The following is a 22088-nucleotide window of genomic DNA, read 5'->3' on the forward strand; positions in this document are numbered from 1 at the left end:
ACAATGTGACACATTATGTTAGACTTACCTACTTACCAGATCATCTCCTGGACAAGACGTGGAACCTGCAGAGGGAGTCAGCCTTGGCTTACACATTTGAATCCACAGAACCCTGTCTGAAATCACATCTTAAGGCCCAGAAAAAAAATTTACTGGATTTAATTGAATTTAACTAAATTAAAAGTATGATACTCTTAGGGAATTAATCTCACAACCAAGTCTCTTGCTTAATTAAAGTAGCATATGGATGCAGATACAGCACATTACACCCAAAGTATATATAAAATCTACCCTACATGGCTATTTATGCCCAAAGTTAAGCCAAAACTAGTCATGCCAAGCATAACACCTTTCTTATCTGCCTCTCACTTCTGCTTTGTTCTTCCTTAGCAATGTGGGGCCCATGCCTTTCTGAGGAAGAGAGGAAGGGGGAAGGGGTGTGGGAGGAAGAAACACTCTTACAACTTTACAAAATCTCCCTTCACCCCTAATGGGGTAAGGACAGTGGAGACAGCTGCTGTAGGCACTGTAGAAACAAGGGCACTCCGCCTGGTCTCAATCCTTCCTAACTGTGTGGCTCTGCACCAGCAACTTTTCTAATGAGATCCACATTTTTTTTAAGATTTATTTATTTATTTGAAAGTCAGAGTTACACAGAGAGAGGAGAGGCAGAGAGCAAGAGGTCTTCCATCCACTGGTTCACCCCCAATTGGCTGCAACGGCCGGAACTGGACCGGTCCGAAGTCAGGAGCCAGGAGCTTCTTCTGGGTCTCCCACGTGGGTGCAGGGGCCCAAGCAGTTGGGCCATCTTATACTGCTTTTCCAGGCCACAGCAAAGAGCTGGATCGGAAGAGGAGCAGCCAGGACATGAACCGGTGCCCATATGGGATGCTGGCACTTCAGGCCAGGGAGTTAACCCGCTGAGCTACAGCGCCGGTCCCAAGATACATGGTTTTTACCATACCCTGGCATAGAATCAAAATCTGATTTTCTCTTGCTAATGCTTTGGGAGACTTCAACCTCCAGAAAGTACACATGGTACAACCATTAGGTTTTTTTAAACAAAAATAACTCAATAAAGGATTTGGATCCCTAAGGGAAAAGCCACTTTTTTTCACTCTACTTTTGGGATTTTTTTTTTTGTTTTATATTAGAAGAAGACATGCATACACCCAAAGAGAGAGGGGAGAGTGGCAGTGACCCAACTACTTGAGCCATCGCTGCTCCCTCCCAGGGTACACAGGGCAGGAAGCTAGAATTGGAAGTAGAGCCATGGCTCAACCCAGGTAATCCGATGTGGGATGCAGACTCTTAACCACTGTGTCAAACCTCTAACTCTCTATTCTGTAATATCAAAGCACAGCAGGCACAGTTTGAAATGTACCAGCAGGCTGTCTTTGGAGACAAACAGATCTGGATCCAAATCCTGACTGGGTCATTTTTTTAGTTTTGTGCCTGTTAAGGTTAAAAACAACAGCAGCAGCAGCACCAGCAGTAATAATAATAATAATAAATAATAAAACCTATTTGTGCTTACCACATGCTAGGCTCTGGTCTCTAAGTGCTTTAATATATCAACTTACTTAATTCTTAAGAAAAATAAGAATCATGAGGGAGGCATCGCTGTCATAGCCTACAGAGAAAGGAATTGGAAGCACAAGTCTTGGTCTCTGGCACAAGGTAATAAACAGCAGAGCCAGGATTCACCCCGGGCAGCTGGACTGCAGACAGCCAGCCTGGAGTACATCATACTGCTCTGCCTCCCATGTGCCTCAGAAGCACATCCAATCCACCATCTGACTTTCAGAATCTGAGTTTCCCTATCTGTAAACTGAATGCGGTGAGGCCAATCTCAATGGGGCCTGAAGGAGATAATGCAGATGGAACTCCAGAGGGGCACCCAGACTGAAATAGATGCCCTGAATTTTTCAACAGCTGCATTCCTGATTCCCCAGCAGCTTGCTTAGTAAATTCTAGTAAAATTATGAAGTATCTACAGTACCCAAGAGCAGCAAATGTATGGGGCAAACTAGAGACTTTAGAAATCACTTTTTAAATCTTTCATTGATCCAGAAGGCAGTTGGCATCTGAGAAGCCCATTCTCTCAATACTTCTAAGTAAACTAAGACTTTTATTGCAGGACAGTCCACCAGAAACCAACCAGAGGGATGGCTCAAATGCTGGGAGAGCCCAGGAGAGCAGCTATTTAGACCCGCAGGAACTAGTTTGGTAAGTCCTTGAAGGGCCCTTAGAACATGTCCAGAAAGGAAGGAGCATGGCCCAACTGAAAGGAATTTGCATTACCAGAGCCACTGAGGCCCAAGAAGCCACCGAAGATTAGAAAAAGGTGAGTGGACCATGTGCCTGCCTGGACCAGGAAGAGGCTGCAAATGGCTCTGAATGTCACACGATGGAATGGGGATTTGCATCTGTGTCCTGCAGGGAACTGTAGAGAGATTATGAAAGAAAAGTACAAAATCAAGCCTGTGCTTTAGTGAGATCATTTGTGTAGTGTTCTATGTAAAATAAAGTGCAACTCTCCGGAATCAGAGAGACCTATTTTGATGTAGAAAAGACAAGGGATCATCTGGATTTCTTGTACAATAGTATATTAAAACATACACCAAAACATACCAATATTTTATGTTAAAATCTTGAGAGAAAAGGACCAGAAGTTAATTGTCACTGGACTAATAGTGGAAATAAATCTTTACAACCTGTAAGGAAAATTAAGCTAAGAGTTTGGAGTTGTTAGCAAAACTGTCACATAAAATTTCAGACAAGCAGAAAAACGTAATTGTAGAATTATGCACATATTTCCACTGCAAAATGGAATCTAGGCAGCGTGGGTGAGATTAGCAAGTGCTCAGAGTTTAAGCAGTGTCTCTTCACCAGGAAGAGCCAGCATTGTTTTCTTTGAATCTGCTCTCATGTTTCCTTAAAGAGAAGCCGAAACTGTTATGGGAAACTCTGCTATGAAGTGACAACAAAAATAGCATCCCAATATTAGTACAAGGGTGTTATGTCAAAGAGACAGGGAGCTGTACTTTTGAACCATACTTCCAAAACAATGGGCTGTTTCAAAGGAATTGAGCTTGATAAACAGCACACCTCTTCCCCACCAAATGTAATGTAGTTGTCCGCATGGGTGGACATCATCTTGTCAAGATCTCTCCCAAGATCCTCCTTCTAAGTAACACACCCATTTATTGATTACCTGTCTCCCTATCAGTCATCCTCTGCAATCATGTGGATTGTTGGTCTAACTATTTGCTGTTCTCAAACATAGCCTTTTAACTATTGCGTAAATATTCAATGCGTTTGTTTTGCAACGGTTTTGCAAACCGTTTGTTTATTTAATTTAACTACGGTATACTTTTAATATAAAAACATTTAATCATATCTCTGCAATTTTCTCACCATGCATTATGTGGTATATAAAAATTAGCATCAACAAAATAGCAATATTAATGCCTAAGAATTTTTGAATACCAATCATTTGGTCAGAATTATTTGAAAAGCTTTACATGTGTAGACTGATTCCATCATGACGATGCCTACAGTCACACAGCCAGTAAGTATGATCTCTGGCAGCCTGACACCAGAGCTGATGCTCCAATCAATACACTCTATGTATTATTTTTCTTGAGTTCAAGTTCTAAAAGGAAAATAGAATTGAAAATGAGAGCCCCCACCACCACCACCAGCTGGAAACTGCAGACAAGATTTGGAATCAAGTAAGGTTTGGCTTCAAAAAATTTTTCAGAAAGAATCTTCCCAAGGTCTTTGCAATGCTTTGAGACACATCACCGCTCTGATGCCTACACCAAGGAGCGCATGGCTGGAATCCACTGCATTGCTGATGTATTAGTGTGCTGTCACTGGGATCTGAAGATAAATGTGGGCAAAGCAAATACAATGGTAGGCAATAGAAGAAGCACCCTAGCCAAAAAACCTATCATCTCCTTACGGAAGCGATAAGCTCATTTCTCACAGTCTGGTTAGTTCCTGGTTGTGGTTGATGTATGAAAAGAGGCAGGAGGGGAGTGATCTTGATGGCCACAGAGGAGTTGAGAGCACAGAATGGGGTATTGTCAGGATTGGCAACATTCTTTGTCCCATGTACCCTGTTGACCAGTACAATAAGTACCTGCCTGCTTAGACCTTTAATCTAGTTACTCCCTACTAACAAGTAGAGTTGAGCTGTGAATGTCACAGCAACTGTCTCAATTTTGCCTTAGCATTTGACTTTGTGTTGCTTTGTGATCTACTCATTGTGTTTCAGTTTCAATTGTTCCAAGGTGTGACTCTGATGTGGCATCTCCTCTCCAGTTCTCAGGTCCTAGAATACTCTCCTCTCCAGGTCTATTCCCATGACCACTTAGTCCACTTGAGCAGTTACCCACATTCTCATGAAAGAGTTTAGCAATAGGTAATGTAAAATTAGAGCAAAAAACTCTGGACCAACCTGTACCTGTATTCATTCTTTCCATTACCACACCCATAACATGTAATGTACAAGGCTTGTTCTAGGCATAGTTGGAGGGGGCCGACTTTTATACATCTGAGATCCTATTTGGTAGGCATGGAGTAGTGACATGAGAAATGTACCATTGAACATTTCAATAGTTCAACAGTTTATGAAGATGACTTCAACAATGCTTATAATTCTAGTGCAATGCCTTGTTGCAAAAGACCTTGGCCTCTCCTTCCATTAACACATAGCATCTATTCCCCATCCCTTTGAATATAGGCTGTCTCTCTGGATTGCCTGAGTCAACAAAAGGCGTATCCTGTGACTCCAGAGCCTCATCTGCGTAGGACTTAAGCTTCTGCCCATGCGGGGCTAAGGCAAGAGGATGAAAGACCACTCTCAGCCAACAGGGAAAGCCAGCTTCTAACAGGCGAAGGAAGCTGTCCAGCCTTAGTTGAGCTTTCAGTGGCTGCAGCCCAGTGAGTAACTGGGCAAGAACAGAGGAGGAATCACACAGCTGAACCCACCCCAGATTGCTAAGGCACAGCAATTGATGGGCAGATAAGTCATGGTTTTTAAAAGCTGTGGCAAGATTTGTTATAAAGAAATAGCTCACTGATTAAAAACTCCAAATACTACTTGACACAAGAAAACCAATACTTCTTATTTTACCATGACACAAATGTATCATTTTTATTTATTTATTTGAAAAGCATGGGGAAAGAGGAAGACAGACACACAGAGATCTCCCATGTGCTGGTTTATTTCCCAAAATCTGCAGCATCCAGGGGTGGGCAAAACTTACTTTAGGTCACCCATGTGAGCAGTAGGGATCTAAGCCATCACCCAATGACTCTGTGGGTGTTCATTAGCAGGAAACTGGAATCAGGAACAGAGCCAGAACTTGAACCCAGGCATTGCAATACAGGATGCGGGTGTCCTGAGGGGTGTGTTAACTACCAGGCCAAATGCTAACCACAAGTATACTGTTTTAACAGTCATCATTATAGCTTTATATATCAAACTGCCCTTCCAGTTCCTTTCTTCCTCCTCTTCCTACTACCCTCCCACCAAACACATACTTTCTTCAACTACTTTTCCATATGCTTTTTCAGACTTTTCATTTCCCCGTGTCCATATTGCTATATATCCAGTTTGGGCCATCTAAGTAGCTACACTCCCATATAGCCAACTCCTATCTATGAAGAGTACCTATCACCTACTGTGTACCCAGAACAGTTCCTCACTAACACGTTGTCAGGCCGATCACTGCAATCCTGCCCTTTTTATATAGGAGATAATTGAGGAGCAGTAGACTCAGTATCACAGAGCTAATAATAGATGATGGAGCTAGGATTTGAATCCACCCAGAAAGGCTCAAGTCCATGCCCTTAAAATCTAGTGTGCTGTACTACACTCTTTAGGTGAGCCCCAGGCAGTGCAAGATTTACACGTTCAAGTCCAAACTCCAGACTCATTGTTTTTCTTTTTAAACAATCTAAATTTATGTACTTATTTACATGCTAGGGACAAGAAGAGTGGGAAGAGAGAAACAGAGAGAGAGAGTCCTGTCTGCTGGGTCACTCCTCAAATGCCTATAACCAGGAAGCAGGCACACAATCCAGGTCCCTCATATGGGCTATAGAAACCCAATTACTTGAGTCATCACCATTGCCTCCCAAGGTCTACAACAAAAAACAGCTGGAATCTGGAGTCAAAGCCAGGAATCAAACACAGGCACTCTAGTATGGGGTATAGACATCCTAACTGCCAGGCCAGATCTCTGCCTCCCAAACTCATTGTTTCCTCTTATAAATCTCATATTGTTTATGTTACCTATATTGACAAGTGATTGCCATTTACTTCCATAGCCAAACCACAAATGTCCTCTCCCTCATTCCACAAACTTTGATCACTTCCTAAAGAGTCCATGCTGCTTTCCTCTGCCTACTGCTGTTGCCTTGCATCAGGACATCAAGGTAACAAATGTGAATAGGTTTGCTGCTGGTCTCCTTACTTGTGCTTGGATGAGTAGTTACTTTTCCTTTTTCTGTGGTTTTGCCTTCCACAGTCCATCTCCACATCATCAGCCAGAAGGATCTTCAAAGTCCACAGAGTAGCTCAACTTGAGAGGTGCAACAAATCAGTCACAGTGCTGAGTACAATGGTGTGCGATTGTGCGTGCCCTTGTCCATAAGTATGTTTGTAAGTGGTAAAATGTTGCTTGAGGCAAAAGTGACTGCTTCCTCCCATTGTGCCCCAGATTTACTCTGTTCAGAACTAAAAATCCCATATCTTAGGAACCCTCTCATTCCCAGGAAATCAGGACTGGACACTCTTCTTGAGGGAGATGTTTAACTATGAGAGATTGAATATGCAAGGGAGGCTGTGCCAGTGTTTTTGACCACTTACACCAGAGGAAATTACAGCTTTTCTCTTCCTTTGACAAGTAATTCTCAGCCATGGATTAACCAAAGAGAGAGGTGGTTGCCCATCAATTTCATAAACCCTCAGGAAGTCAGCTTGCCCCTTTGTTTTGAAACAAATGACTATCCCTTCCATCTCGAGTTATTTCCTTCTCTTGATTTCCAGCCTTCAAATTCCTCCGGCTTTCCTCTAATCTTCATCTCTCCATATTCTTCAATGAATTTTCTTCCATTCTCTTTTTAAGATAGAGATTTATTTATCTATGTGAAAGTCAAAGTTACCCTAGGCGGTGGGGGAGACAGAGATCTTCCATCTGCTGGTTCACTCCCTGGGTGCTGCAATGGCCAGGGCTGGGCCAGGCTGAAGCCAGGAGCCAGAAGCTTCTTCAAGGTCTCCAGCATGGGTGGCAGGAGCCCAAACACTTACACCATTTTCTGCTGCTTTTTCCAGGCCATTAATAGGGAGCTGGATTGAAAGTGGAGCAACCTGGCCTCAGTGGGAGCCAGTGCCCATATAGGATGCTTGCATTGTAGGTGATGGCTTAACCTGCTCTGTCACAATGCAAGCCCTCCCCCACTACACTCTCTTAATGCTGGAACACCCCAAGTTTCTATGTTTGACTTTCTTAGGTGACTTCAATGAGTCAACTTCTCAAGTTCAGAATGAGTTTCAAGATACACAGAAGTTGAAGAGTGATGATAAAAATGTTATCCTTTGTTTGAATATGGTTTATCCCATGAACTCATGCAGGAGTTTATTCCCTAATTCCCTAGTCTTTATATTTCAGGAAATGACACCACCATTGGTCAGTTGTTTAGGACAAAACTTGGGATTCATGAAAGATTGCTCTTCTCATGACCCACATTCAGTTCATTAGCAATGTCAGCTCTATCGATTCCATCCCAACACTTCTGCTACAGACTCCAAGTTCTACCCTCTCTCCTGTATGCTATACTGTAACAGTCACCTTACTTGTTTCCTGCTTCTTTTCTTACCCTGACAGGCTTCTTTCCATATATCCACCAGGGTCATCTTGCAAAGCAAGCCAGATGTCCTTGCTTTGCTATTTTGAATGTTCCAATGGCTTCTTTTAAAAAAAATATTTGTTTATTTAAAGTCAGAGTTACAGAGGGAGAGGAAAAGACAGAGAGATCTTTCATCCTCTGGTCCACTCTCAAGATGGCTGCACTGACCAGGGCTGGGCCAGGCTGAAACCAGGAGCCAGGAGCTTCGTGTAGGTGTTCCACATGTGTGGCAGGAGCCCAAAGACTTGGGCCATCTTCTGCTGCTTTTCCCAGGCCATTAGCAGAGAGCTGGATCAGAAATGGAGTAGCTAGGATACAAACCACCACCTATATGGGATGCCAGCAGCGTGGTGGCAGCTTTACCCACTATACCACAGCACTGGTCCCCCAATGGTTCCTTATTACTCTTGGAATAAAGCCCAACTATAGTTGATGAACTATCATCGTCCACCTTTGCCCAACTCTCTATTCACAGCAGAATAGACTGTTTACCACTATTCATTCAACTCCAGTTCCTCTGGCCTCCTTGAAATTTTTTTAAGCATACAAAACTCACTTCTGTATCACAGCCATTGTGTGTGACAATCCCTGTCCTTCTTTCTGCCTGGAACTTTCTGGAATTCTCTTCTCCCTTTTCATTTTACTGACATCTCTAATCAAATTTAATTTCTTTTATAGATCCTTTTCTGACCTCCTTATTTAAAATATTCCCCTTCCCATGACTGTCAACAACCTTACCCTCATTTATTTTCCTTCAAAACATTAATACTGCCTGAAATTAAACTGTTTTTCTAGTTGCTAATTGTTTACTATTACTCTTTTCTGATAGCTGTGAATTTCATGGGGGCTTTTTGTTCTCTGCCCTTCCTCCATCACTGAGAATAGCCCTTGGACACAAAATAGACCCTCAACAAACATTAATTAAATGAAAATAATGAATGCAACTTAAATTGCAAATTTGATTAAGTCATTTCCTTTCTTAAGCCCTCCAATGGCTTTTGGTTACTCTCTGGATAAAATCTAAACATTTAAGATTCTATTACTTTTCACTTTCACCCCGACTTCCACCATGCAGCTTGAGCTCCAGGCTGTATGAACCTTTTTGAGGTCAGAGTCATGCTCATTTATCTTGGAATCCTTGAATTCTAGCACAGTAACTGCTATAAATGGCCAAAAAGCAGCTGGCATTAAGTGGCAGGAATTATATAAAGCAAAAAGCATAAAGGAGTCTTGATTTTTATGTTTTACCAGCTGGTAAGATGGCTGCAATAAAATCAGCTCAATCTCACAAGATGTTTTTTAGTCAAATTCATTTAGCAACTCTTTACCTTTTATACCCTTGGCACTGTTCCAGGTGTTGGGGCTACATTAACAGGTAGAAGACACAATGATTCCTGTCAGTGTGGAGTTTGTGCTTTAGTAAAGAATACACCTCCACATGAATGTAACAAGCACAGCAGAGAACCAAGGGAAGGAGGGAAGGGGCTATCTGTGACAGTGCATATGCAAATTTTGAATTCAGTGATCAGGAAAGTCCCACGGAGACAATGGCATTTGAAGAGAGACTCAGAAGAGTTGAGGGAATGAGCCAGTTAGATATCTGAGAAATGAGCTTTCCAATCAGAGGGAACAATACAGGCAAAGTCCCCGAGGGACGTGCAGACAGATCTATACTGCTCAAGGTTGTGTTCAGGCTTATAAAACGTCTCAATAAACTCTAAACAATTTAAACGATATAAAAAATGCTGTCAGTCCACAATTAAATTAATAAATAAAGGAAATAATAGAAAAACAGGTCTGAATGATCCTCAAATATTTACAAACTAAGTAACACTTTCCTAAACAACTCATGAATCAAAGAAGAAATCAAAAACAAAATTAGGAAGCATTTTGGATGGAATGAAATTAAAAACATAAAGTACCAAACTTTGTAAGATGCAGCTTAAGTGTCGGCACTGTGGCATAGTAGATTAAGCCTCTGCCTATGGAGCCAACATCCCATATGGGTGCCAGTTCGAGTCCTGGCTGCTCTACTTCTAATCCAGCTCCCCTGCTGATGGCCTGGGAAAACAGCAGAAGATGGCCCAAGTGCTAGGGCCTCTGCACCCACACAGGAGACCCAGAAGAAGCTTCTGTCTCCTGGCTTCTGATCAGCCTAGCTCTGGCCATTACTGCCATTTGGGGAATGAACCAGCAGATGGAAGATCTCTCTCTCTCTCTCTCTCTCTCCTTCTGTCTGTAACTCTGCCTCTCAGATTAAATAAATAAATCTTTAAAAGAAAAAAAAAGATGTAACTGAATTCACAGAACTAAATCACCTATGTTAGAAAAGAAGAAAGGCTTGAAATTAATGACGTCAGACTCTGCGTTAAGAAACTAGAAAAAGGAGCTCAAATAAAATCCAAAGTAAAAAGAAGAAAGAAAAAAATTAAGGTCAAAGTGGAAAGCAGAGAAATAGAGAACAGAAAGTGATAGAAAAAGAAACAACAGAAGAAAAAATTTTCTTCTTGAGAAAATAAAAAATGATAAACCTCTCTCAAGACAGATCAGAAAAACAGAAAGAGAAAGCATCAACTACTGGTCTCAGGAATAAGAGAAGTGGCATCACAAATTCTACCAATATGGAGAGTGAAGAAAAGAAGTATCTTGAAAAACTTTATGTTAATAGACTTGACAATCTTGATAAAACTGTATAAATTTCTCAATAATATGTGCTACCATAGCATATTCAGTAAGGAATAGAGAAATATTGAATAACCTTGTACTTAAGAAAAGCAGGCCTTGGCTGGCGCCCCAGCTTACTTGGCTAATCCTCCACCTGAGGTGCCGGCACCCCAGGTTCTAGTCCCGGTTGGGGCGCCAGATTCTGTCCCGGTTGCTCCTATTCCAGTCCAGCTCTCTGCTGTTGCCCGGGAAGGCAGTGGAGGATGGCCCTTGTGCTTGGGCCCTGCACTCACATGGGAGACCAGGAGGAAGCACCTGGCTCCTGGCTTCAGATTGTCGCAACGTGCCGGCCGCAGTGCGCCGGACGTAGCGGCCATTTGGGGGGGTGAACCAACAGAAGGAAGACCTTTCTCTCTGCCTCTCTCTCTCTCTCACTGTCTAACTCTGCCTGTCAAAAAAAAAAAAAAAATCAGGCCTCTTTTAAAATCCAATCTATAATAAATAAATAAGAGTATCAATTGTTAAATCAACGAGAGTCACTCTGCACCTGCTCCCCATGTAGGACCTCTGTCCTTAATGTGTTGTACTATGCGAATTAACGGTAAAACTACTACTGCCTTCCCAGTGACATTAGAAGAAGCTATACCAAAAGCAGAGAAGCCAAGATATGCAGCAGGCCCTCTGGTATGGAATGCTGGTGTCCCCAGTCGAGGTCTCACCACTGCATTACAACGCCTACCCCATTCTTTATCATTTCTTAGCACACCACTTCTAAAATGCACAACAGATTCTTCTTACTTGTTCACAAATAGCAATATTTTGATACAGTATATTTTGGAGACAAAAACTCTCGGAGGAATATAGAGAAAATTCCTTTATTGTGGAATGATCACTGGGGCATAAGAGAGTTTCAACAAACCCTTATAATACACATTCCTCTATTTTACTGTCACACATGAAACACTATGGCATCCCTAATTTATATATTTGGTCAAAATGCCAGAAAAATGCAATAATCAACCTTTGTCCAAGAAACTGGTCTCCCTTGAAGCAGGCACATGCAGCCGTTATTCTCCTATCAAAAACCCCTTGCAGGGTTAGTCTTAACTCATGCCACAGTAAGCTGGGAGAAGCTCCACTCATTCCGGGGCACAACAAGGCCATCAAGTCTCAGGGCCAAAAACATACTGGAAGTGATGCCAAAGACAACTTAAATCTCCCCTGAAGTGGAGACTCAGAAAGCATTGAGGAAAAAAAAAAAAGAGCCAAGGCATAATCAGACACACAGAACTAAAAATTTAGGGTTGGGTTCACAGCTACTGCTATTGATATTCAGCACGCACTCGAGTTTTCTTTTACCAGGGGTTTGCAATATGTTCAGGGTATGGTGGTCATTCATACTGAGTGGTTTAAAAGACAATCCTAGAGGCCAGGGCTGTGGCATGGCAGGTAAAATAGCCACCTGTGACACCAGCATCCCATGTGGTCACTAGAATTCTGCCTGCTCCACTTGCAATCCAACTCCCTGCTAATGTGCCTTGGAAAGCAGTGGAAGATGGACCAAGTGCTTGGGCCCCTGCCACTCACATGGGACCCCCAGATGAAGCTTCTGGCTCATGGTCTTGACCTGGCCCAGCTCTAACCATGTTAGCTATTTTGGGGGTAAACCAGTGGATGGAAGACCCCCCTCCCACCGCCTTTCAAATACATTTTTAAAAAGTTTAAAAGACAACCATAACCCAACACATGTCTAATCAATCTTCTAGGTCAAAATGCTTTAATTGCTCTTAACACACTTAAAAGAAGAAGACAAGGAGTATGAGACCCCTTTGCAGGCACGCAAGGACGATATTTTGGAGGAAGTGAATACCGTGAAAAGAATCCCCAACCTCGTCCACTCTTGAAGTCAGTTCTGCTGACATGTACGTGTTTTTCACAGGCAGACTCTGCAGTTTCCATTTAGCACAAGGGACTTCCACTCGGGAAAGTCCAGCTTGGTGGCGCCATTTTCCGCCAGCTCACAAAGTTACCTATTGGCTGCTGTGCAATTTAGACTGATGTTTCCTAAAGCTGAGCATTATTTGGAAAACTGTGGTGTTTATCTGTACTGAAACAAAGGTGATGAACCACCTAACCCACACACGTCATCTTGACATCGTAGGAGGAAATTACTGCCTGAAAACACATGCGCGTACTTACAACCAGCTCCTAGTGATTGCGCATTTCACCAAGTTCAATTACATGGCTTTGCAATGTATCAAGCATATAAAACAATTCCTAGAGATTGTTGTCTCAACATTTTTCCCTACAGAAATGTTTGTGAAATGCCATCATTTCCTTTTATTTACTTAGATGCTCATTCAATAAATATATTCTGAAGTCTATCCTTGATTTTGAGCATTTGGGCTGTTAAAAGAGGAAAGCTTCAGTCTCAGCACATATGGAATGGAAGCACATGCAAGCAGTTCTAATTCAAAGAGACAAGCTAATCATAAAAGGGCAAGCAAGGCACTCAGGGTTAAAAAGGAGGCCAGAGCCTTTAAAGAGCAGCAAAAAAGGTTACCTATGACCAGGACCTTGATGGATCTGAAGGAAGCGGAGGCAGAGAAGCAGAAAGGCGGAAGTTTGAGGCAGAGGGAAGAAAGTATGCAGGTGTGGAAGTATGGTAAAACCTGCATTCCTTACTGATGAATTCTTCTGCCTTTTGGAACACTCAATTTCCAGTGCCTACACAGTGGTTAATTTTAGTCTGCTCCTTCTGGTAGAAAATGATGTGATAATATTATGCTCATGAAATTACGATCCTGAGAATGAATAGTGACAAAGCAGCCTCTGACTGTGAACTTGGACCAAAGAGTCCAAGTGGCTATGCTGACCAATTATTCACTTTATTAACAAACCTGCTTAGATTTCCCCAATTCTAACATTTTTCAGTATATTCCAAAAAAGTATTATTATGTATCATGACTATTTGTTAAGCCTATAATCTAAAGACAACACTTTTTTCAAATAAATTTATACATACAAAGTAATCCTGCTGGAGCTGGCGCCATGGCTCATTTGATTAATCCTCTGCCTGCGGTGCTGGCATCCCATATGGGCACCAGGTTCTAGTCCCGATTGCTCCTCTTCCAGTCCAGCTCTCTGCTGTGGCCCGGGAAGGCAGTGGAGGATGACCCAAGTGCTTGGGCCCCTGCACCCACATGGAAGACCAGGAAGAAGCACCTGGCTCCTGGCTTTGGATCGGTGCAGTGCCGGCCATAGTGGCCATTTGGAGGGTGAACCAACGGAAGGAAGACCTTTTTTCTGTCTCTCTCTCTCACTGTCTAACTCTATCTGTCAAAAAAAAAAAAAAAAAGTAATCCTTCCAAAGTCCTGGATCCAACTTTATAAAAATCTAAAACTAAAAATACATAAACATTGAAAATGATGACACTGGAATCAAATGGTGAAAATACCTACAGAAAATCCCAAAAACATTAGTAACTATTGTATTACGAGTTCACATTAGTTGACAAAAACTCCACACTAAAAAAGAGGAAAATATAAATAAACACAAAATAAAGTACAATAGGAAAATTAAAAATCATATTTATTGATTATATAACTAGTCAACAAACATACAAAACCTACAAGCATCATCAGCGTGATGAAAGATAACCCAACATTGAGATACAATTATTTTGCTCATATATGTAGTATTTTTCTAGTTGATATTGATCAGTGCAAATGCAAAAAATGGTAAAATAGAGATTTTGTGTGTGGATGATCAAACTGCCACTACTTTTATCTTCTGTTTCTTATCTTTACAAATATCTTTTGTTACCTTTATAAAAAAATTAAAAGTGACAACATAGATATAGTAATTAAGAAAAACTGGGAATGACTTTATGATCCTGTGCACTGAGCCAACAGGTGTCAGAGCTTCCTCTGGTTGCTATTAAAGAATCTACTTTTAAAAACATGATCTTCTGGGCTGGCGCCGTGGCACAGTAGGTTAATCCTCCGCCTGCGGTGCTGGCATCCCATATGGATGCCGGTTCTAGTCCCAGCTGCTCCTCTTCCAATCCAGCTCTGGGTTACGGCCTGGGAAAGCAGCAGAGGATGGTCCAAGTCCCTGTGCCCCTGCACCCACATGGGAGACTGGGAAGAAGCACTGGCTTCTGGCTTCAGATCGGTGCTGCTCCTGCCTTTGTGGTCATTTGGGGAGTGAACCAGCGGAAGGAGAACCTTTGTCTCCATCTCTCCCTCTCATTGTCTGTAACTCTACCTCTCAAATAAATAAATAAAAATCTTTTAAAAAAAAAAAAAACAGAATCTTTTAATGAATTAGGGTGATTTTTATCCATCAGCATCTGCTAGGGCAGCAGAATACAGAAATGTCAGTTGTCTATCAGCTTAACATGCTCAACAACAAGCTAAGTATTATACAGTCATCGTGAATCTAGGGCAGAATTTTTGTATAGAAAATAACATCCTAATGACTAAAACACGCATATCCCATAGAGATATACGCTGCAGAATTCTGAACAGGGTGATTGAAAACACAGTGTTGCTAAATTATTAGGAACTTTACCTAAAGGTGATTGTGTGTGTGTGTGTGTGTGTATTCATATGGGAAGCTGAATTTCATTCAATATAGTTTTTATACACCTGTGAGATAACTCTACCTCTACTAAACATGGCGGCGGCTGGGGCGGAGGAGTAGGAGTGTGTCGTGGGTTCTTCTTGACAGCTTGTTGAGTCTGTATAGATGAATGGATAAAATGACGGGTGGTAAGTGCAATATGCTGACGGGACAAAGTGCCAAGAAATTCGGCACAGAGATTGGGAAAGAAAAGTGTCACGCAGGGTGACAGAAAATCCCACATGCTAGCTCATTACTGGAGCTAAAAGCCTATTGTGGCTTTCCCTTTGTCCTTCTAGCTTATATAAAAGGCATAAAAATTAAAATCAAGGTCTTTCTTGTGAAGCTGGTCCACAAAACGGTAGAGCCAACTACACTGCACACAGGTACATCCCCTAGCCAGCCACACTGCATACAGGTACATCTCTTAGCAAGCTGTTCAGAGACCACTTTCCTGGGGAAGTTTTGAGAGATGGAGGACTCTCAGGGTCAGGTAACTATAATCCCAAAGATAACTGAAGATTCAGGTTTAAGAGGAGACAGACTAAGCTCTAGGGGCTATTCTGACTACTCTAGTCAGTCCTTATGAAATTGAATCAAACTTGCCTGTCCCAGCCCCTATCCACCTTTTAGAATACATAGAGGATCCACAGGGCCGGGGGTCTTCATGTACCAGCTGCTGGGATTTTTTTCCACTCTATTGACCGGAGGCATTTCCAGTTTTAGAGTTTGCTGGACATGTTGTCCTGGGCAGAGTGTAGGAGGGCCTGGTCCCATCAGTGTTTGTATATTGCTTTCCGTCATTCCCCTAGCAGTTGGACTGGTGATAATAAAGAATAAGAATGAAACTAATTTGAAATTGGTTGTAAGAGAGCATATTGTTAACTATGTCCTTCCTGTATCTAACTCAGCATTAAAAGAAACCACAACATTTTTCCAACAAAACTTATGGGTAATCAATAAAACAGTAAAAATAAATGATGAGAAGAAATGATAATTTAAGTGCCTCAACATGAGATAGATAAATGCAAGTTAATCCTTTGTAAGTTTCCTTTACAGTGACAATAACCAGTCAGAAAGCTGGTTATCGAATAGCCTAATCCCCCCAAAATAGGTCTCGGAGCGTGGAAAACCTCTATCAAGGAGCAGACATTTAACCTAGTGATTAACTCGCCCATATCTCACCTCCGTGTGCCTGGGGAATGAACCCACAGAGAGGAGTTCTTGCTCTCTGTTTCTCACTGTCTTTCTACCTCTAAAATAATAAAAAGGGGAAGGCATTTGGCACAGTAATTAAGCCCCCACTTGGTACTCTTACATCCCACATTGGAACTTCTGGCTTGGAGCCTCAGCTGTTTCTGATCCAGCTTCTTGTTAATGTGCACTCTGAAGCAGCAGGTGACAGCCATGGGGGTCCATGCCCCCATGTGGGAGACCCAGATCAAGTTCTCTGTCCCAGCCTTGGCTGCTGTGGGCCTCTGGGGATTAAGCCAGTGCAAGAAGATCTCTCTCCATCTCTCTCTCTCTCTCTCTCTCTCTGTTCAAATAAATAAAATTTAAATAAATAAAAATAATTGCTTTTAAAAAGGAAGACTATAAAAGGTGATACGGAGGTATAGTTAATAAATATTTTTATAAGATTGCCAGTCCTTCCCAAATAATCAATTTTTAATGCAATGCCAACCCTATTGTAATATTCTTGGCTTTTTGTTAAACCAGATGAAAGCTGTAAAACTTATTATTAAAAAATGGGAAATTGCCTGAAAACTTTTCTCAAGAATAAAATTCAGTGAGGTATGGCAGGGTGCTTGCTGCATAGCTATTAAAACTGTCTGTAAAAGTACTGTGTTCAGAATATAATGCTACTTCTGAAAGAAAAGACAAATCAGGAACATCCAGAAAAAGATGCATTTATTTATGGTAATTTGATGAATTTCTAATTTAGTCTGGGGCTACTCAGACTATTTAATAAATCATGTTAATATCACTTTTCCACTAAGCAAAAGCAAAGATTACTCTCTGCCTTTAGCTAGATACAAAAATTTCAAATTTTAATACATACAAATACATGCATTACATATACAATTTTTTCACTTCTATCTAGTCTTTTTAAATCAGTATTTATAGATATATTTCATCTTTATTTAATGGGCTCTGGATTTAACGATTTAACTAATTTGGGGCAGGTGTGGTGGAGCAGCAGGTTAAGCCACCTCTTGAGAAGTCTGCTTCCATATCTGAGTGCCAGCTCAGGCCTGGCATTTCTGCTTCTTATTCAACTTCCTGCTAAGGCATCTGGAGGGGAAGCAGATGATGAGTCGAGTGCTTGGGCCCCTGTCACCTGTGGGGGGACAGCGGATGGAGTTCCAGGCTCCTGGCTTCCAGTCTGGTGCAGCCCTGGCTGTTGCCGGCATTTAGGAAGTGAGCCAGCAAATGGAAGATTCTCTCAACCTCAGTCTCAGCTTTCTCTGCCTCTCTTATAGCCCTACATTTAAAATACATGAAAATAAATAAAAACGTAAAGAAAAAACAGTGTACCTAATTTCTTTTTGATGAACCTTGGCTCAGTTCCAGTTTTTTAAGTGTGCACTCATAGACGTATAATCACTGAGATGAAAATCTCAGAAATTAAATTATTAGTAGTTATAGCTCAATTTCTTACACAGAATTCTAGAAGAAATATCTCTTCAAGTTTCTTTTTTAAGGAGTTGATTCATGGATGTCTTTATTTAGTCACCATTGCACTTGATCAAGATAAGTATTCATTGAGCTTGCTCTTGACTCCTGACAGTAAACTGTACTAGTACAGGAGATATAGGAATGGTTAAGGCCTACAATGAAATGTGCATCCTTTAAAGATATTTTTTTAAAAAGGTAAGGAAAAGTGCAAATATGTAAATAGCAACCTGGGTGGTAGTTCCTATTATGTGTGCCTTAGAAGAATTAGAGATGAAATTGACGAGATTTTTTAAATAGAGAGTTTGGTTATTTTCTATAACTACATTCCCTCAAAGTGATTGTTACTCTAAAATAATCTAGAACTTAACATTTAGGGTGGTTATTGCTGATAATAACATCCATGATCTGTTAAGTCCTGTACCATCAGAAAACTCAAACACATAAGTGATTCTGGGATAAAGCTAATGAAAAGAAAGAGGAGTGTAATCGACATTTATTAACCACTGTGCCAGGTGCTTTGATTACATGGTTTTCCATTTTACTCACCTCTGGCATGACAAGGAAGCAGGACAGTTTGCCTATGATGCTCTGATTTTAGGGAAATAAGATTTAAAAAGAAAAGCTAGCATTCAGAGTCCCTACATTAAGCCAATCATTGTGCTAGATAGATTCCTGAAACACACTGCTTCTGTGTCATTCTTGCTTAGTATATAGAGTGAGCTCAGAGATGCCTTCAAACTGGATATCAAAGAGGCAGTACCAGGGACAGAATGGAGTCTTCAGGGACACAGTTTTAAGGGTTGCAAGTTTCCACGTGTGGAGCAGATGTTAAAAGTACCTGAGAATGGACTCCGGCTGGCAGAAGCCACCTCACCCAGATAGGCATGGAAGATGACCACACTGCCAACACAACACCACCTGCTCCACCCCTTCCCAAAGGCCAAGACTGACTCACTTGGAGCACAGAATGCCAGTCTGCCTCAAACCATAACTCTGCTGTACCATTTATACTCCAGAGTGCCCCACTGATAAGGCCAAGACTACTTCACCTGAAATTTGTCTTCTTCTGTTTTACCTGCCTGTTATAGGCTGTTCCTGAAAGTATTAAGTCACTTGACCCAAATCTCTGACTCACACTCTGCTTCTCAAGAATCCAACCTGCAGCCAAGGGGATTGGCTGGTCATTTCTACTTATCACACCTTACAATTCCTAACTTTCACAATTACTCCATTTCATAAGGTAGTGTATTAAGACTGGCACACTGGCCGGCGCCGCGGCTCACTGGGCTAATCCTCCACCTTGCGGCAGCACTGGCACACCCGGTTCTAGTCCCGGTCGGGGCACCGGATTCTGTCCCGGTTACCCCTCTTCCAGGCCAGCTCTCTGCTGTGGCCAAGGAGTGCAGTGGAGGATGGCCCAAGTGCTTGGGCCCTGCACCCCATGGGAGACCAGGAGAAGTACCTGGCTCCTGCCATTGGATCAGCGCGGTGCACCGGGCGCAGCGCACCGGGCGCGGCTGCCATTGGAGGGTGAACCAACGGCAAAGGAAGACCTTTCTCTCTGTCTCTCTCTCTCTCTCTCACTGTCCACTCTGTCGGAAAAAAAAAAAAAAGACTGGCACACTGAGCTCCACTCAACAAAGAGGCAGATCCCAGAAGGAACAGGACTCACTGCTTAAGCAGTGCTCAAAGAGGAACCAACAGAGGCTGCTCTTAATAGGCATGGATTTGGCTACCCAATGCCAGGGCCATGGATTCTAATTTTCCACAAACTCACCCTTGTTCTGAATGTTTTAAATTAATCATACTCGTTGCTGTTGCATAGCTTGTGAAATATGTTAAATGTATCATTTTTAAGTTAATATATGGCTAAGGGCTCCAAACTCTACTTGATACAATTTCTCTAAGCTTAGAGTCGCCATTGTTTGTACCTTCCCCTGGAGCTGGAACTCATATCCTAGTAGTGAACCTTTGCACCTGAATGCTGATAACATTTCTCTGCCTTACCTTCCAATGCAGCATGTCAGGACTAACAGTTGATCCAGAAATATACAAGCCTGGAAACCTGAAACTAAACTCTGACATGGAACTTTCTGAATTAACCACCCAGTCTTGAGGTAAGCTCCCCTGGGACTAATACAAGTGACAAGTATGCACTGATCGGGTCACCATGCCAAATTTGACGATGTAGAGGAATGTTTAATTGAACATAGAGTGGATGTTGAAGACTTAGAATATGGCATGCTGCAGTTACTGAATGGCTCTACGTGTAAATATTGATCACTAAATCTAGGCTTTTCTCCATAAAACTAGACAGTTGGTTCCTACTGGCTGAATTTTATAAGACTCAGTGACCTCTTAATGAACTACTCTTTCTAAATCAGACTGGTGGATCTGGAACCCAACAACCTGGAGAAATGAGAGGAAGTGTAACAGCTCGGAGAAACAGGACAGTATACGTCCTGTTATGTATTCAGAGATCACATATCTCTACCCACTGCACTTTCACAGCTGGTTCTCAGTATTGTATTTTCCACTGGTGAGCTGCAGATTTATAAATGCAGCAGAATATTGAAAACAATTGCTTCATACAACTTTAGAAAAATTCCTCATGGAGCCAGCTTCACAAGGTAGTGACCCTGCCTCCCACTCTTCAACGTTTCAAATTTTCTAATATGTACAATACTTGCCCATTACGCCTCTTATCTCAGAACACATGTATTTTTCCTCTTCCAAGTTATTTCCTTGAAGGTGTCGCTATGGAGAAGGGCTGTCAGAGGTGGCAGTAATTACATTGTCACAGAGATATCGCTTTTCTCTTTCAACACTGGGAGGCAATCAGGACTGAGTCATGGCATTTGTCTAAAAGACACAAAATTTATAACAAGTTTTTAAAGCTCATAACAGAAAATGAAGAGAGGAAAATAGCATAGCAGGTGAATGCATTTGAGATGTGTTACAGAATTGAGAGAGAACAAATCACTTATGTCTGTCAGAGCAGATGGATCTGGAAATAGTCCAACCCTTAGGTTCAATTGATCACAGTGATTTGTCTTTCCCACAAGTGTCCAACTTGTATTCATATTTTTTAAACTTGCAAGTATCCCAAATGACCAATATTAAAAGATTAATAAAGGAACTAATATTAATGCTAGCTATTAAATTCCTATTTTTCCAGTAAACCTTTATGCCAGTTTATCTCACATTAGACTTGCTTGTATCAGAATCATCTTGGAGGTTTCTTAAAACAATAAAAAGCAGAACTCCTAAAATCTGCTTCATCATAAACAGTCTTCATCTCTGATAATCACTAATGATCTAGATGTACTCTAAGATTGAAAGCAATGTGCTTTCAGCAACAAGGATTGGAACAACAGGAGACTGGGAAAATAACATTCTGATATAAAAATAAATAGCTTGCTGACTTTATTTCATCATCTTTTGAGTCTTTTTGAATATCATCTGACAAGTCAGCAGGTGCACAGCTCTGGTAGCCAGGGCAGCCCCCTCTCCTCAGCAGATGATACACTTGATAAACTGTCCCCTCTTTTCCACCTCCTCTCTCTACTCCCACCCACCAGGCCAGGGAACAGAAACCTCATTAAAGTTGCTTAGTGCTCACTATGAAATGCAAAAACCCAAAACAGCAAAGCTGGTCGTCATGGCTGGAAGCCCAGAGGGTCTCAAGTTTCTCCTGGGTGACATCATCAGGATGAGTTTGTGTGAACACCTATTTTTCATTTTTCCTAGATGAAGCACAGAAAACTAGATATTGCAGAGTTGAAGAAAACAACTGGAGGATATTAATGATAGCTATAACAACTATGGATATTGAGTGTGAGCTTGGTATTGGCAGCTGTCTACTCTCCATCTTCATCACTGGTCATGGTGCTTATACTTTAGATCCACACATGCTTTGCCACAATATTTTTGAAGCTGAAGTTTCCAAAATCTTTATAGAAAGCCAAGAATATACCTCTCTCATTTATTACCTCCAATTCAACTTAAGAAACTTTCACATGTTTTATATCTTGGTTCAAGATTGTGTGTAAAGGCTTCCACTGCATATTACACCGATGTACAGAAAAATATTTAGATCTAAGGAATTACAGTTCTACTTTAAGTAACAACCTCAATACTGCACCATATTTGTTGAGTGACTTTATCTGAACCATAGTACGGGTTTTAGATG

The 22088-nt window shown here is 41.6% G+C and overlaps 1 long non-coding RNA gene across 1 annotated transcript in view; it reads left to right on the plus strand.

Annotated features, from left to right (window-relative positions):
- The window catches only part of LOC149123513 (uncharacterized), a 57308-nt gene extending 36557 nt beyond the window's left edge, over window positions 1–20751 (plus strand). Inside the window, exons 2-3 of the long non-coding RNA XR_016216874.1 lie at window positions 2141–2229; window positions 19916–20751. This is a non-coding gene — a long non-coding RNA (uncharacterized LOC149123513). The remainder of the gene's footprint in view (window positions 1–2140; window positions 2230–19915) is intronic.
- Window positions 20752–22088: the final 1337 nt, after the last annotated feature.

This window comes from Oryctolagus cuniculus, chromosome 11 (genome assembly GCF_051225735.1).
Source record: "Oryctolagus cuniculus isolate XC-2025 breed Fujian yellow rabbit chromosome 11, ASM5122573v1, whole genome shotgun sequence".
Lineage (NCBI taxonomy): Eukaryota > Metazoa > Chordata > Mammalia > Lagomorpha > Leporidae > Oryctolagus > Oryctolagus cuniculus.